Consider the following 14346-nt stretch of genomic DNA (forward strand, 5'->3'; position numbering starts at 1 on the left):
CTGCTTGGAAAGAAACTTCATGAAGTAGGTGCTGTCTGCTTATTTTAGCTGTCAAGCCTTAGCTGTGCAGGGTCATTCCCAGCTTTTAAACGAGCCTGCTCCTCTCCATCAGCTTGATAAGCAATCAGAGCTGAAGCCCTAGGACTGCTTTTTGAAGCACCTAAAATAAGTTAAGCAGACTAAATCCCACCCCACAGGCTTAAATCTATGTGCAGTAAATGAAGTTTTTTAAACATGTAGCCACAATAAAATCAGTGAGAATATTTATGAAATAAGGATTGCAGAATCAGATCCCAAGGACTTGTCCTGATATTGCCAAGAAGACTATTTGAAATAACAAAGTTACCTAGCTGAGTAAAATACCAGAATCATGATTCTTCTTTTCTTGAGCAGTATTCAGTAGCTACTTTCCTATATATCTCTGCTATAAGCTTTTATTCCTTACCTACCAAACAGTTCACACCCTCACTGATTTTTGCTCTGTTGTATTCTAATTTCTTCTTCTCCAGCAGGGCTTTTTCTGGACTGTTATGTGCTACCTTCTCTTGTCTTTACCATCACTTTATTATAGCATAGGTGTTCTTACGGGGTTAAGATGAACCCAAATCAGTTGCATGTAATAGAGTATAACTGGTACCTCATTTTCAATTGCAGTTGGGACAACAGCAACTCATGCTAAGTATACAGATACAGGCTTGCTGCTCATGACTGTAGAAACACTCAGTTTGGGCTAAGCATGGGGGAGAACAGATGTGTGATGTAGGCAGTACCAAAGAATATATTTTTCCTTTGTTAAACTGGGATACTCTATTTAATATATATATAGGAAGAGAACAAAAAAGAGAGTCTAGCATTTTCACCCATTTTTAATAGTAAATTATTCAGTGAAATAGGAGATTAGAGTGGGATTCTACAACTAAGAGAAGATAAAAAAAGAGTTATTCCATAATTGAAGAAGTTTTTGTCCCTGTAATGGATAATTATGGAATAACCCTCTTTCATAAGCATTTAAAAGACATGAGAATGCTCTCAACTAAGTAGCTCTCAACTCTTACATCTCCTGTAAGAGCCTGTGATTTGTCATAGGGAAAGAAAAAAAAAAAAGTATTTGATCTGCTTTTATTCAAATTTTTACACTGTATCCAAGATATTCAAATGCAGAGGGGCATCTCCACATGGGTGCAGATATCCACCCATTTGGATCTCAGTGGAAGACAAGTACATATACGGCCTCGCGGGTGTGAAACCGCCAGCGTTCAGCAGCACTGAAAGTCAGGCTGTCCTATTCAGAGCTTTAAATATGGGCTTGGGTGCTTAAGGTTAGAAAGCCACTGTGGAAATACCAGTTACATGACTATGAGAGCACATATCCTCTGAAAACACATTCGTAACGTTCACAGTTGTTCATATTGTGTGGGATTATGTTTTCAGTGAAGTCTGGAGATTAAAAAAAAAAAAAAAGATTTTTTTTTACCTTTTGAAAATATATTTAAGCATCCCTGAGTATCAAACATTGGAATTTGTTAGCGTAATGCATATTTCTAACAAAGGATGGGATTGGGGAACGGATACAGTTTATTTGTAAATTAAATAAATATGTTTCCTGCATGCCCTTGAGAGCTAGCTGATTTATCAGTTAATAAAATAATCATACACCACAGACTTGTGCTTCCAATTTATTTTAAAAAGAAATAACATTGCATTTTTGACATATATGAATACAAATGTAACACTAGAGGAAACTTTGTGAGTAGCCCTGTATATATATCACCAGCCCGGCATGAATTACCTTACTTGCTTTTTCTCTGCTATTTATGGGATGGATTCTGCATAAACACTTATTTCCTCAGCAATTCCTAACTTATGTGAATGACCCTATAAACCTCAATGTGACTACTGACTAGAAAGAAGACTATTTGTCTGAATAAAGAACGTAGAATGTGCATTTAGCACAGGTGAAAATAAAAGTTACATTCAGGAATTTAGTTTTAAATCCATAACTAGACTTCACTAGTATTTACACCTAGCATTATAAAATAAACTTAAAAGGAAAAAGATTTATTAAAAAAAAATATGGCTGAATCGCCTATTTTTCTCCACTAAAATGCTGATACATATTTCAGCTCTGCAGAATTTGGACAAATACAGTTTGTGCTAGACGGAAGTATTTGCATGCATCTCTCAGAAGGGGAAAGCTCATGTCTCTTAGCAGATTTATTTGATTTTATTTTATTTCTTTTTAAGTTTTGTGGCCGTCAAACCATACTGTAAAAACCACACAGGAGTGTTGCAAGTAGAGGGAAGCGGATGGCAGAGCTGGCGTGCCACACGGCAGTTCAGCCCAGCAATGGCTGCGAGAATGCGACGAGCACGGATGTGAAATGACGGGCCCATTCCCGCAGCCCTTATGTGAATAACTGACTTGAGTGTGTCTGCTTGCGTCAGTAAGGAGTAGTCCCCTGAGCAGAGTGTGCCACTTCAGACCCTCGTTTTTTGTGTTTGATGGGAAGCTGGGCTTTTTAGCATTCCCATCCCCACCCCTCCTGCCTCCTGCTCTAATCATCTTCTCCTTTTTTGGACATGTGCCTCTCCCCCTCTGCTCTTTAAATTCCCTCTGCTCCCTCCTGTATATTAGCCTCAGCCCTACTTTGTTATTTTTGTTGCTTGCTTCGTCCTCCCTCCATCACTACTCCAGACACTTCTCTCCCTTTTGCTAGTCTGTTCGGTTCCTTGGGGACCCTTCACACTCCCCCACAACAGAGCAGCTTCTTCTTTCCAATGGTACTTTAAAAACTCTAGGCTATATTCTCTTCTCTTGAGAGAAAATTAAAAAAAAAAAAAAAAAAGAAAAAAAACCACAAAACAAAAACCAAAAAAACCCTTCTCCAGAAACTCCACTAGTTTAAACTCAGAGTCTCCCAGCCAAATTCTCTTTTCAAAGGGACAGAGGAGATCGAGACCTACGAGGATGCCAGGGCAAGCCACCCACTGAAGTTCACGGAGCCACAGGCAATCGCCAGAAGTCCTGGGGCTCTGCTGATCAATCCGCTCCGCGAAGCAGGAAAACCTCCTCTCCCCCGCCAGCAAGGCAGCCCTCCGAAAATCCATGCGGGCGTTGGTGCAGCCTTCGCTCTCTGATGGCCAACGCAGGCTGAACTCGATGGGAGTCTCTGCTGACTTCAGTAGATATCCAGAGGATCAGACCTCCGGGGGAGACGCGCACCAGGTGCACGGCGGAAGATTTCGCTTTCTCATGTATATCTGTGGAATAAGTTATCAGGGAATCATGATGCATAACGCTGCTATTTCTCAGAATACATTCTGACAGCATTTTGTGCTAAAGCATGCAATTTTTCAATATAAACGAGTCTATTCTCCTTTAGAGGAAGAGAAACTTGTGGCGGGTGTCCCTCCTGGAAGTTGAGGACTTTTCTGCCCATCCTACTCTATATTTCTTTGAAGTACCAAGCCAGACTTTGTGCAGAAAGCCCCCAACTGAGACTACTTAAGCTGTCAGTTGCACCAGTGTAAATCTGGAGTTAACCCCCCTCCAGAGTTCACAGAGGTTAGCCAAGGACAGGTCCTTCCCTCATCAATTCGTGTGCTGAGCAGCACCTGGGGACCACCAACGCAAGAGAGCGCAGGCTCACCCTGGGTAAATGCCGATGTCAGGGAGACATGCCCAAGGCAGAAGGACAATGAATGCACAAAAAAGAGAAAGAAAGAGACTAACGAATTAGTTCAGGGAGGGGATAAAGGAAGGAGTCAGAAACAGGGGAGTGACGGTGGCTTTGTCATTCTGGTGTACCCCCGAGGAATGGGGTGCAGAGGGGAGAACAGGGCGCAGGCAGGACGGAACGCTCTCCCATCACCCCATAAAACATTTCAGCAAAATAGCTCTGTTGTGTTTAAACCTGGAATTTAACGAAATCCTCCCCCCTCCCCCAAATTCCATCTCAGTGCGTGATATTCTGTAGTGTAAGAATATGTTGTCGTATGTGAGTTTTTTGTTTTTTAACCTATGCCCATTTTATAACCACACTAAGACACTTTGGACTAAGCAGTTGCACTGATTTATCCACACCTCAGATGTGCTGAAAGCATGAGGTGAAATGCACCCGAGATGTGCATTAATCAGCCCTACCATACAGTCTGTCCTGTCTCGCCACTTAATTAAATGCCAAGCCAAATTGTTTTGGGGAGAAGGTTAGGAGGGACCACTTTTTTAAGTGGGTTTTACGTGAGCTGTCCACAGCACATGGAAAAAAATACAAGATATATTTAGAACAATATTTTAATTTCGGATACTTTACTAGATTAGATGGAAAGAATGTAATGTTTAAAAAAGGAAAATGTGATTAAGAAGCTTAAGTGCACAGTATATTACATGAAAATTCTGATCCTAAAGAAAGGTAATATCTACTCAAAATTATAATTTCTGTACTTTTGAAATCATCTCAGCAAGAATTATCTACCCATATCAAATTGTAGCACTTGTCAAAATCAACTGTAAAGCATCTCAAGTGCTCTTCTGAATCAACAAAACAGATGTATAGCGATGTGAGGTTGCACTGAAATGGAAATAAAAGTGAACTAGATGCCAGTCATTGCCCTTAATCTCTTGAACCCAGCACTTAACACAGAGGATACCACAGGTCTTTGGGACATTGTTTAGAAGGGGAAGAAATCAAGACTTGAATCTTAATAACATATGCAAAAACACTCTATAAAATTATTTTCTTTCTGCTCTAGTAGAATCTGATATGCTCAAAGATCACCTTGCCTTGTTCATAAACATGAGACAATGTTTGAAATGGCATACTATTTCAGCTTTAGACAGGCAGAAAACCTGAAATACGTGAAACTTATGAAAAGGTATTTAAATTTTTAAAATAGCAATTAAATATCCTTAGTGGTTCAAAAGTGACCATCCCGCTCCTTTCAGTAAAAATGTAAAATGATGTTTATGGCATAACACCTGCAGCAGAATGAATACGATGAATATAGCTTTAGTTAAGATTACAATATTGCTGATTTTTCTTAGGGACTTAGTAGATGAAAAATGTCTGCAAGCATCAGGCATTAGAAAACAACAGCTCTAACCCCACAGCCTAGGACATGTGTTTGGACGTGAGCTCCTCTGCAAATTTTGTATAAAGTGGAATCATGGAAACATGATGAAAATGACCAGTTTTTCCTTGGCTTTGTGGGGATGGTGCCTTCCAGGAACGTGACGCGCAAATGGAGACTGAGGGGAGCATAGATGGCAAAATGAATGATTATTTCCTTCACCTGTCCTGTGAAGCGGGTAAGCCTCTGAATCGCAGGTGGAGGGATTTTTGTAGGCTGATGAAATACTGCAGAATCATACCATTTATCAACACTTTACTTGCTCCCCTGTTTTCAATTACATTTAGGCTTGAAGAATTTTTAGTAACTGATACAATATTGAAAATTACTGACTTCTCTGCCACATATAATGAAGCCATCGTGGCCTAAGCTATACATAAAGTAGCCCGTTTTCATCAGCAGCATTACAGGGCAGACATGGACTGATGAATGCGGAGCCCGTACTGAGAGAAGGTCCGGATGGACAGAAACCTCTCTCCAGGACGGACCAAGGTGCCCAAGCCCCAGTCTGGATGCCTGAGGATTAGACTCCTGGACTGACAGCAACACGGTCCTGTGGCTCGGTCCAGACAAAGCTGCCATCCTCACAAAAAGTCCTTGAGTTGGTTTTGCTGCCAAAGCTCAGAGGTAAACATGCTCATTTGTCCAGCTGGAGGTAGCAACCAGCTACAAATATTTCAGTCTAATTTAAACGTATTTTGGCAAAGTTAATTCAGTCCTTTCTGGATTTCATCCACCATTGGCTCCTATATAGGATTTTCCCCCTTGTCTATAGCATGCAGAAATAGCAGACTGTCAGTTCTAGCTCTTAAGACACAGATAAGAGTGTTTGAGACCTTTTGAATTTAGGACGTGTGTCAATTTGCAAAGCTGCTGAGCAACATTTCTCCTGCAGGTTATGTGCTGCAGACAAGATTGATTCATGCAAGAGAGAAGACAGAGTGGGATCTACTTTTAATTCAGTTATGACCACTGTCACCAATTTTTTTGATACAAGCTGGCTAAATAAAAGGGCAAGTCCTAAGGAAGAACAAAGGAACCTAGCACAAGGTCTCAAATTCTACTTCCCAATTCTGTCAGTGATTCACTCTACAACCTCAGGTAAGTCAGGTAACTTCTGCGTCTAGTGTTTTCTTAACATTGCAAAGATTAGGTACACTGAGGATTTCTCAAAATTTTCCAAATGTGGACGTGATTTTGCTAGGTGCCAGAGGTCAGCAGGCTATTATAAAGCCAACAACAAAGAAAAGAGGAAAATTAAGGCTTTGGACAACATAAATATCCAGGAAACTCTAACAGATACCTGTTCAGTTCAGCATAAAACCCAGCCCAAGCAGGCAGGAATGGTAGCAGCTAAAAAGTTATGCTGAAACAGAAGCAGGACAAAAGGTTTCTTCTCACACCAAGGTTCAGAGCAGACCCAGTCATGGTCCCACACACAGGCATGGGATATCTGAACCGTCCTCCCGTCCTTCCGCTTCTGCTCTGTCTTCCATCCTTTCACCAGCAGCACTGCAGCAGTAATAGCCAAGACAGAAAGCCTGACTTTCTTTCCTCTGTTTTCCTCTTGAATGTGCAAACTTTGGGATTTGGAGGGTGGGGGTGGGTCAGTTTGTTTGGTTTTTTGGGGGTTTGGGTTGGGTTGGGTTGGGTTTTTTAAAAAAGGACATTCTGGTTCTGTTTGGCACAAAAGTAAAAAATTGAAGGTTTTTTGTTGGTTTCTAACATTCTGGGAAGCACTGAGTCCGTACCATACCAGCAAAGTGCTTCCTGTCAGTACTTAAAGCCCCAAGAGAAACGTTTCAAGAGAGCTACATGGCTTTTAGAAGCTGAAGACCCAAGGTGTGTCCCAGGGGCAGCTCCAGGCACCCCAGCGTGCCCAGTCCAGCCAGCGCTGATGAAGTTTCAGCCAGCGGATGGCCCAGCCGTGTGATGCAGCTGCACCACAGCATCAGTAGCTCGCACTTCTGTGCCAGGCCGTGTACACGGAGAGATGGAAATAACGCCTCCAGCTTTCTCTTCTCTCCTCTCCTGTGGAGGTGGCAGCAGGTCCCAGCTGGCCACCAGCTTATGTTCAGGCTGTGGAGGAGGTGTTTAGTTGTACGGCGGACTACTTTACAGAGACTTCCATAGTGAATCTTAATTCCACTAACTCCATAAGCTTTTGAGTCAGTTTTCAGCACATTTTTTTATTCGGGCTGACATTCAGAATTCCTTTCCTGTGCTGTATATGATGACACTTTGGTAAATGTATTTTTCTTTTCACCTGGCCACATTTCCTTTCCAAACCAAACACATAACACAAATCACTTCAGCTTTCTAGATTATTGCCTGACAAAACTGTGGTGGCTGTGAAAGGCAAATCGACATTACAGCTGCTCTCTGGTTTGGATTTCTGGGTGTTTTGTGTTTTTTTCATTTGGTTTGGATGCTCTCTGAAATGCTGAGCAAAATTGCATTATCTGTTGCACCACAGTACATATATTGTTGTTCCCAAAGGTTTACTTAAAACGTTCACAGCACCATTTATTTTTTTTCCTTTCCCCCCATTGTCATTTCTGTACAGATTTAATACAACAGAAACATGGCTTCCACTGGGAGCTACAGGTAGAGCAGTTCCAAAGTTCTCTATAATTGGTGTCTGCCATGGCTGCTCACAGTAAGTTATGTAAATCACAGCAAGGACCCACAACCCCTAAAGGCATGAATATTTTTTTCATTCAGTGCAGAGGATAACTACAGAATCTTAGTAATAGTCCCCTCCACATCAGGGATCTCCTTACCAGGCAAAGTCAAGGTCTAGAAACTGGCCATGTCAATTCTGCAATTTAAATCCTACTGTTAAAGATGGTTTGGTAGGTATTACAGTAGGTCAAGGCATTGTAGGCAATATTAATTTTTAGGATGCGTTTTCCCTTCATAGCCCTTGCAAATCCATCTATTGTTTACATTCACTGTAGTAATTCCAGCAACCCACAGATTTGAATATTTATTTCTTTTTTTTCTGTAACAACTCTTTAATTTAAAATGAAATGAGGGGCTGTCAGGGTTTCATTCTGAAGATGGAGGAATAATTCCACTGATTTTCTCATGATGTATTTTAGTTAAAATCATGTCTTCCAAGTGATCAAATGTGAGGTAACTATTAAATCTGTTTCCTTTAAAATAGTACTGCAAGTGTGAGAATTTTTAGCCTAAACTCAATAAGTTAACTTCTGTCTTCTTATCATTTTTTATTTCTCCCACAAATCTTGCATTTATGGGTCATATACACCAGTTTATGCACTATCTATTAGGTAACTGAATGGATCCTTAAAACGTAGTAATTGCCTACTTCTATTATCGGGAAAAGATTTCCTAAAATAAAATCCTTGTTCACATTTCCACCTTGATTAGAAAACATCCTAATGCCCTTTGGCAAAGCACAAGAAAGAAAAAAGAAAAAAAAAGAGGATAAATGTTTTTAAAAGCCAGTTAAATCTGATTCTTCTGCTGCAGTTACCAGCAAGAATTCTGACAAAGAAAAATCTCCTTTGGGCTTGACTTTGCATATAGCACCCCCCAGACTGAATCTTAATCTAATCTAATAACTTTTCTTATTTTACCTCCACCCGTTTTCAGCTACTTACTCAGGAAAGGTAAGGTGGGAATCTGTAACTGGTTTTCACTTAGCACCTGCTTTTCTTTAATTTTTTTTAAATTTTATTTTATTTTTAAGAATATCAAGTAAATGCATACTATACACGCACAATATAGTATTACATGTACACACAGGCACATATACACGCATTCACTTTCAGGAACACACACGGGCTCGTCAAGGAGATTAGGCGCTTCTTAACAACGCGGTGTTAGGCGAGGCTGTGTACCTTAAGCCTGTTTTCCAAAGCGCCTATTTCGGTTTGGGCCGTAACACCTGCACCGTGTCGCTTGCCGGTGCACGCAGCGTAAGTGGGGATACGAGGACATGGCTGAAGCACCCCGTTCTGGGTCTGCCGTCAGCTCGCAGTGCCCCTCAAGGCTTCGAGGAAGCAGGAATACAACAGACAAACGGACTGCCGGGAGGATGCCGGTGAGGACACAAAGGTGACTTAAAGCCTCAGCCTCTGAACCGCTCGAGGCCCCGCACAGCGCAGCTCCAAGTGTACGGAAGAGTACCAGCCACTGATGCGGCCCAGGCTTAGTAAATTATTTTCCCATCAACTACAAAAGGCAACTACTCGGCCCTGTTTTTCATCTCTCTACCAGCTAGACAGGTCGAAGAACAGAAAAGTTAGTGGCTGGTATGATCAGCTAGTACCAATTCAGTGGTTCAGTGGTTCAAAAGTCTCTGTTCTCTATCATCTTGGAGGTAAACGTGAGCTATAATCATCCATGTGTCATGCTCAGCTAAGCTGGCTATTGGCAGAAACAGCATGCAATTGAGATTTTGCCCAGCCTTAATCAATGGACTGTGTCCTCATGGAACGAGAGATAGCTGCTTCTGGCAGAGACAGGCAACTGCAGAAATCTCCTTCCTCTATGACATATGCTATAAAGTTTTTAGATTACAACTGTTACATAAAATGATGCAAATAAACTGTATTTTCACTTGAAAAATGTTGTCCGGAAAGGCCAGCAAAATATATTCAGGCCATAATGAATGCGTGCAGCTCCCGACCTTCATAGATTTTAGGTATTGCAAAAATTTACGATTCATTTGTTTATTATTGGTGAAACTTGTTTAAGGCTCCTGCAGTCTCTCAAATGGCTTAAAAAATATGAAAACCATGATTATTTTACTTCGGTTAGCCAAAATCAAGCTGTTCTAGTACAATTGCTACTCTCCCTTGAGGCCCCTGAACTCCGAATGTGCTGGGTCTGGAATACTCACTCCCTCCTGTAACATGAACCCCAAGGTAGAGTAAAGAGTACCTACCTTTCCAAGTGATTCAAGTCTCCTAATTGCAGGTTAAGTTTTGGCTAGTTAGGACAGAGTCCAAAGGCTTTCTGCAGGCTGAAGTAATTTTTGTCTGGAAAAAATTATTGGGGAATGGGCGAAAAAAGGAATAAGCATTATAAAAATGTTGCATCACACTGGGTTATGTCAGATGAGTTATGATAAGGAACACTCTGTCTGAAGCAAAGAATCACATTAAATTAAAAATAAAAAAAAACCTAAAATAGGTTTGGTTGTTGGTTGGGTTCCCCCCCCCCCGCCCCAAACTCTGGTATGCTTAATTTCAGTTACTGGAACCGTGTTTTCTACCTTCTTTTTATGGCCTTTTTTATAAAAGGTAGCTGGTACTCACAAAAAATTTTGGGACCATTCAAAACTTTTCACAGTTAATTAGTAATGCATGTAGCAAAACACCCGCCCTACCTCTGGGCCTTGGGGGTTGCCCTGGTTCACTTGTAACTGATTTATTTTTTAAGGTTGTCTGGCACATCTCCACCCCAGCTGCTTCCAAGAAATTTCAGCCCAGTGTCAGCTGGGAAAGATCAACTTCACATGCTGACATACAGAGGCGGCCTTAGGAATATTGGGGCCTCCGGTGGGAGGCGTCAATGGGAATCTTTGCTCTTTTTGCTGATCTAGGGATACAGTATTTGCCACAATACAGGACTTTTTTTTAGCGTTTTCCTTGAAAGAACACTCACCTGATTACTACACTATGTTTTTGCTCAATCAGAAACAGAAGTGTTATCTTTACCAGATTTGTGGCTCATTATGTAGGGCTGAATGGTAGATGGCTTTTGCAGGCATCCAAACCCATTGGTAATGACTTATGAGCCGCCGAAAAAACCATGCTATTTTACAGGCTGCTTAAATTTTACAGAATACAAGAGAGGCTAGAGAATGATTCTGATATCTTTCCTTATGTCTGAGTAATGGCTTACTCTGCAAGTCTACTACTGAAACTGATGGCCACAAAACCTAACCCTTTTCCTAGGGATACATGGGTTTATTATTTTGTGATTATTTTTGTTTAGAACTTACCTGAAGAAAATTTTCTACCAAGTTCCCTCCTTCGTTTTTCTTCCTCTTAGGCTGCAAATTCATTTTGTCACTAGCCTTCTTCCCTGTGCTTCCATCTAGTGCCCTTCTACCCATCTCCAAGAGCATCTGAACCAAGAGCATCTTATCATTTACACAAAATACTGTTTTTAAAAAATTGCAATATCTAATTGAGTCCATTAGTAAAGGAAGAAAGCCTCGCTAAGTTTAACGTACAGCACCTGATTCTACTTAAATTCAGACACAGTACACAAAGCCACTCACTGTAAGATATAGGCTGGCAGTGAATTCTACCTCTGGGTTCACCTTTCCAAATTTGTGTAAGGAGCTGAATGTTTGAAAGATTTTCATCTGTTAGTCACGGGTTTGGTTTGATCCAAAGTTGCGAGGATCCAACGGGAAATTCCGTGGTTCTTTCTGGTTTTTTCCAAACTTCAACAACCTTTTTCTTCACGTACATAGTTTTGGAACAGCAATACGGAACTTAATTTTTTTCAGAAGTGGAGGCAATAATAAAAAAAGCAGAACCACAACTTTAGCACGATGAAGAAAACTGGGCGTTGATAGAACATCAGACCTTTGATTAAAACAATATTCTTAGAATTTTTTTTCACCAGCTAGATAAGCTGAACAAGATCCCTGCAGTTTAGCTATGCAACATTACTCAGTTTAACTGTTACTTTATGTTCGCCTGTGTTCAGATGCTTAAAGCGAGAGAACATTCCCAACCCGCACAGACATGGAGACTGTATTTTGTTAGGATAGCAGACTTGTTATGTTCCATTCAGCTCAGCACCATTAAGCTTCTGGGTCTAGCGTTTGCTGTCTGCCGCCAGGATTAATATCTTAGTATTTTCTTCCTAGTCTGTGGTTACATTTCAAGAATTAAATGATCATTCAGAAAGTTGGCTTCAGTTTATGAGCTGTTAAACTTAAGAGAGATACAGTACGTCAAAACGAAAAGAAATAGTTGAAGTTATAATCATTAATGTTAACTTCGTCCTTAGAGTCTTTATCACTTGGCACATAATGTGCACCCATTCCTGTTACAATGATTTCACTCATATCTAAAAAGATTATTTTCTATGGAGGACCCAAAGGAAACCTTTGTATTGTTTTGTGCTTTGTGAGAAGGTGGACTGAGAACTCTCGAGACAGAAATCTTGCGTTTACACCACCGGGATGTCTGGCACTGACAGATGAAGTGAAATTGTCCCCACACTACCCCATTAGCAGACCCCAGGCTGGATTTGGAGGCTGAGTGACAGCTCAGCTATTATGCCCTTTCAATTTTTTGCCCCGTCATTAAAGACCATCAAGGAAGGAGACTGGTAGGATCAAATGAAATGCTGGTCGGGCCCAGTAGACACCCATTCCCTGGGATCCTGGCACTACGTCCCTTCACAGTCCTAAAGAAACATCTGATGAGGGCAGAAATTCCCAAGCAGCTTCAGGTTAGACCTGGCTAGCTGGGCTGATTGGAAAACTCTTTCCCAAACATGACTTTTTCTTTGCAAAAATAATTCCCTACCCAGGAATCTTACATAAGAATTTCATTTTCCATAACAAACTTTTCTGTGTATCTTCAGAAAAGCTCAAAGCCGTGTTTATTCTTCCTAAATTTAAAAGAAGCTAGTAATTGTCTAATGTTAATGCTAACAAGTGCCACTACCAGCATTGCCTCTCATTGTGCTGTCACTCCCCCTCTCCTTACATTACATGTAAATTTTATTTTTTTCTATCATTTTAATTTTTATTCACCTAGTATTTGGCATACAGGTCCAAAGTTCAGGCAAATATAACAATCAGTTGAGAAATACTCACCAGACAAGTATTCATGCACTCTTGTATCACCTGACATACGGTGAACAAGCTGATGAATGACTCAGGATTTAAATGGTAATTACCATTCATCATTATAATAGACTTGCTAATTCATAAATTCTTGGTAAGCCAATTTTCTATAAAAAGGTTAATAATAAGAGTGGAAAAGAAAGAAAAAATAGCCCTGGTGTGATAAAAAATGTAAAAGCTAGAATATCTTCACTGCCACATATCCCCTCTAATGATTGAGTAGTTTTGCACCAAAGTGCTTATTGACGCAATACCACTTGCTGTACGGGGGCTCTGATGGGAAAAAGGGTAGACAGAAAAATCCAGGACCTAACCGCTGAAGGAGGAGGCTGAGGTGCGTCAGACAGAGACAAAAGAACTAAGACAGTCACACATGGCAAAGGCAGGCAGGATCCCCATTACTCGTTTCCTAGTTTTATAGTACTTGGTGACAAAGTCATGTTCTCAGAACTGCTCACAACATACAGGGTAGGGAAAACTGTATGCGAACGTTCCCAGGACTCCTATGTGGTGCTGTGAGAAATGCACTGAGCCAGTTATCATATCTGATCTGAAGTCATCTCACCGCCAATAGCCTCATTGACTGTTCTATCAGTTCCTCTGAGCAACAGAAACATTGTCTCTGTTTTGGTTAAGAAAAAAAGAAACAAGAAACAAAAAAGAAAAAAAGAAACAAGATACAAAAAAGAAAAAAAGAAAAAATATTTGCTCACTTTATGATCTTTATCTGGAAGAGCACTGTGAACATAATTTACAAACAGTCTGGAAAACAGCAACGTAAACTAGAAAGAACACAAACAGGCCACGCTGAAAATCTCTGTATCCAGTGTTCAATACGGCACTTATTCCCCCATTAAATAATGTACATAAACGCACACAAATGCAAATACTTGTTCCACCTCTAATCCTCATGTAGCCACATCTTTTTATCATAAGAGGTCAATATGGGAAAGACTTTATTGCCCCACCAAGGCACGCAGTATCTCTGTCCACCTGCATCCTCCTACTCCCTGTCTAAGCACCACAGATGTAGAAGCTACCCTAAATTACATAGAGGATGTACTTTTTATTTCGGATGCCTAAGACTAAGGAGGTCAGGGATGTGGAGAAGATGCATCTCTTTGCAAGGGACAGAGGGACAAGAGGAACAGAGAATAATAGAAGTCATGCATGGAAACTCAGTGCCCTTTCCCCTCACCCGCTCCATACTGTTGTGGTCGTGCAGGGGAAACCGAAGAGGTATTCACTTTCAAGGGAATGAAGTACTCGAGTTTAAGTTGAGTTTTTGATCATTTTAACCTGCATTTGGAACCATGCGGGGAAACTCACCCTTTCAATCTGTTGCACATTAGGTATCAGAGTGA

This window comes from Aquila chrysaetos, chromosome 5, assembly GCF_900496995.4.
Source record: "Aquila chrysaetos chrysaetos chromosome 5, bAquChr1.4, whole genome shotgun sequence".
Taxonomy (NCBI): Eukaryota; Metazoa; Chordata; class Aves; order Accipitriformes; family Accipitridae; genus Aquila; species Aquila chrysaetos.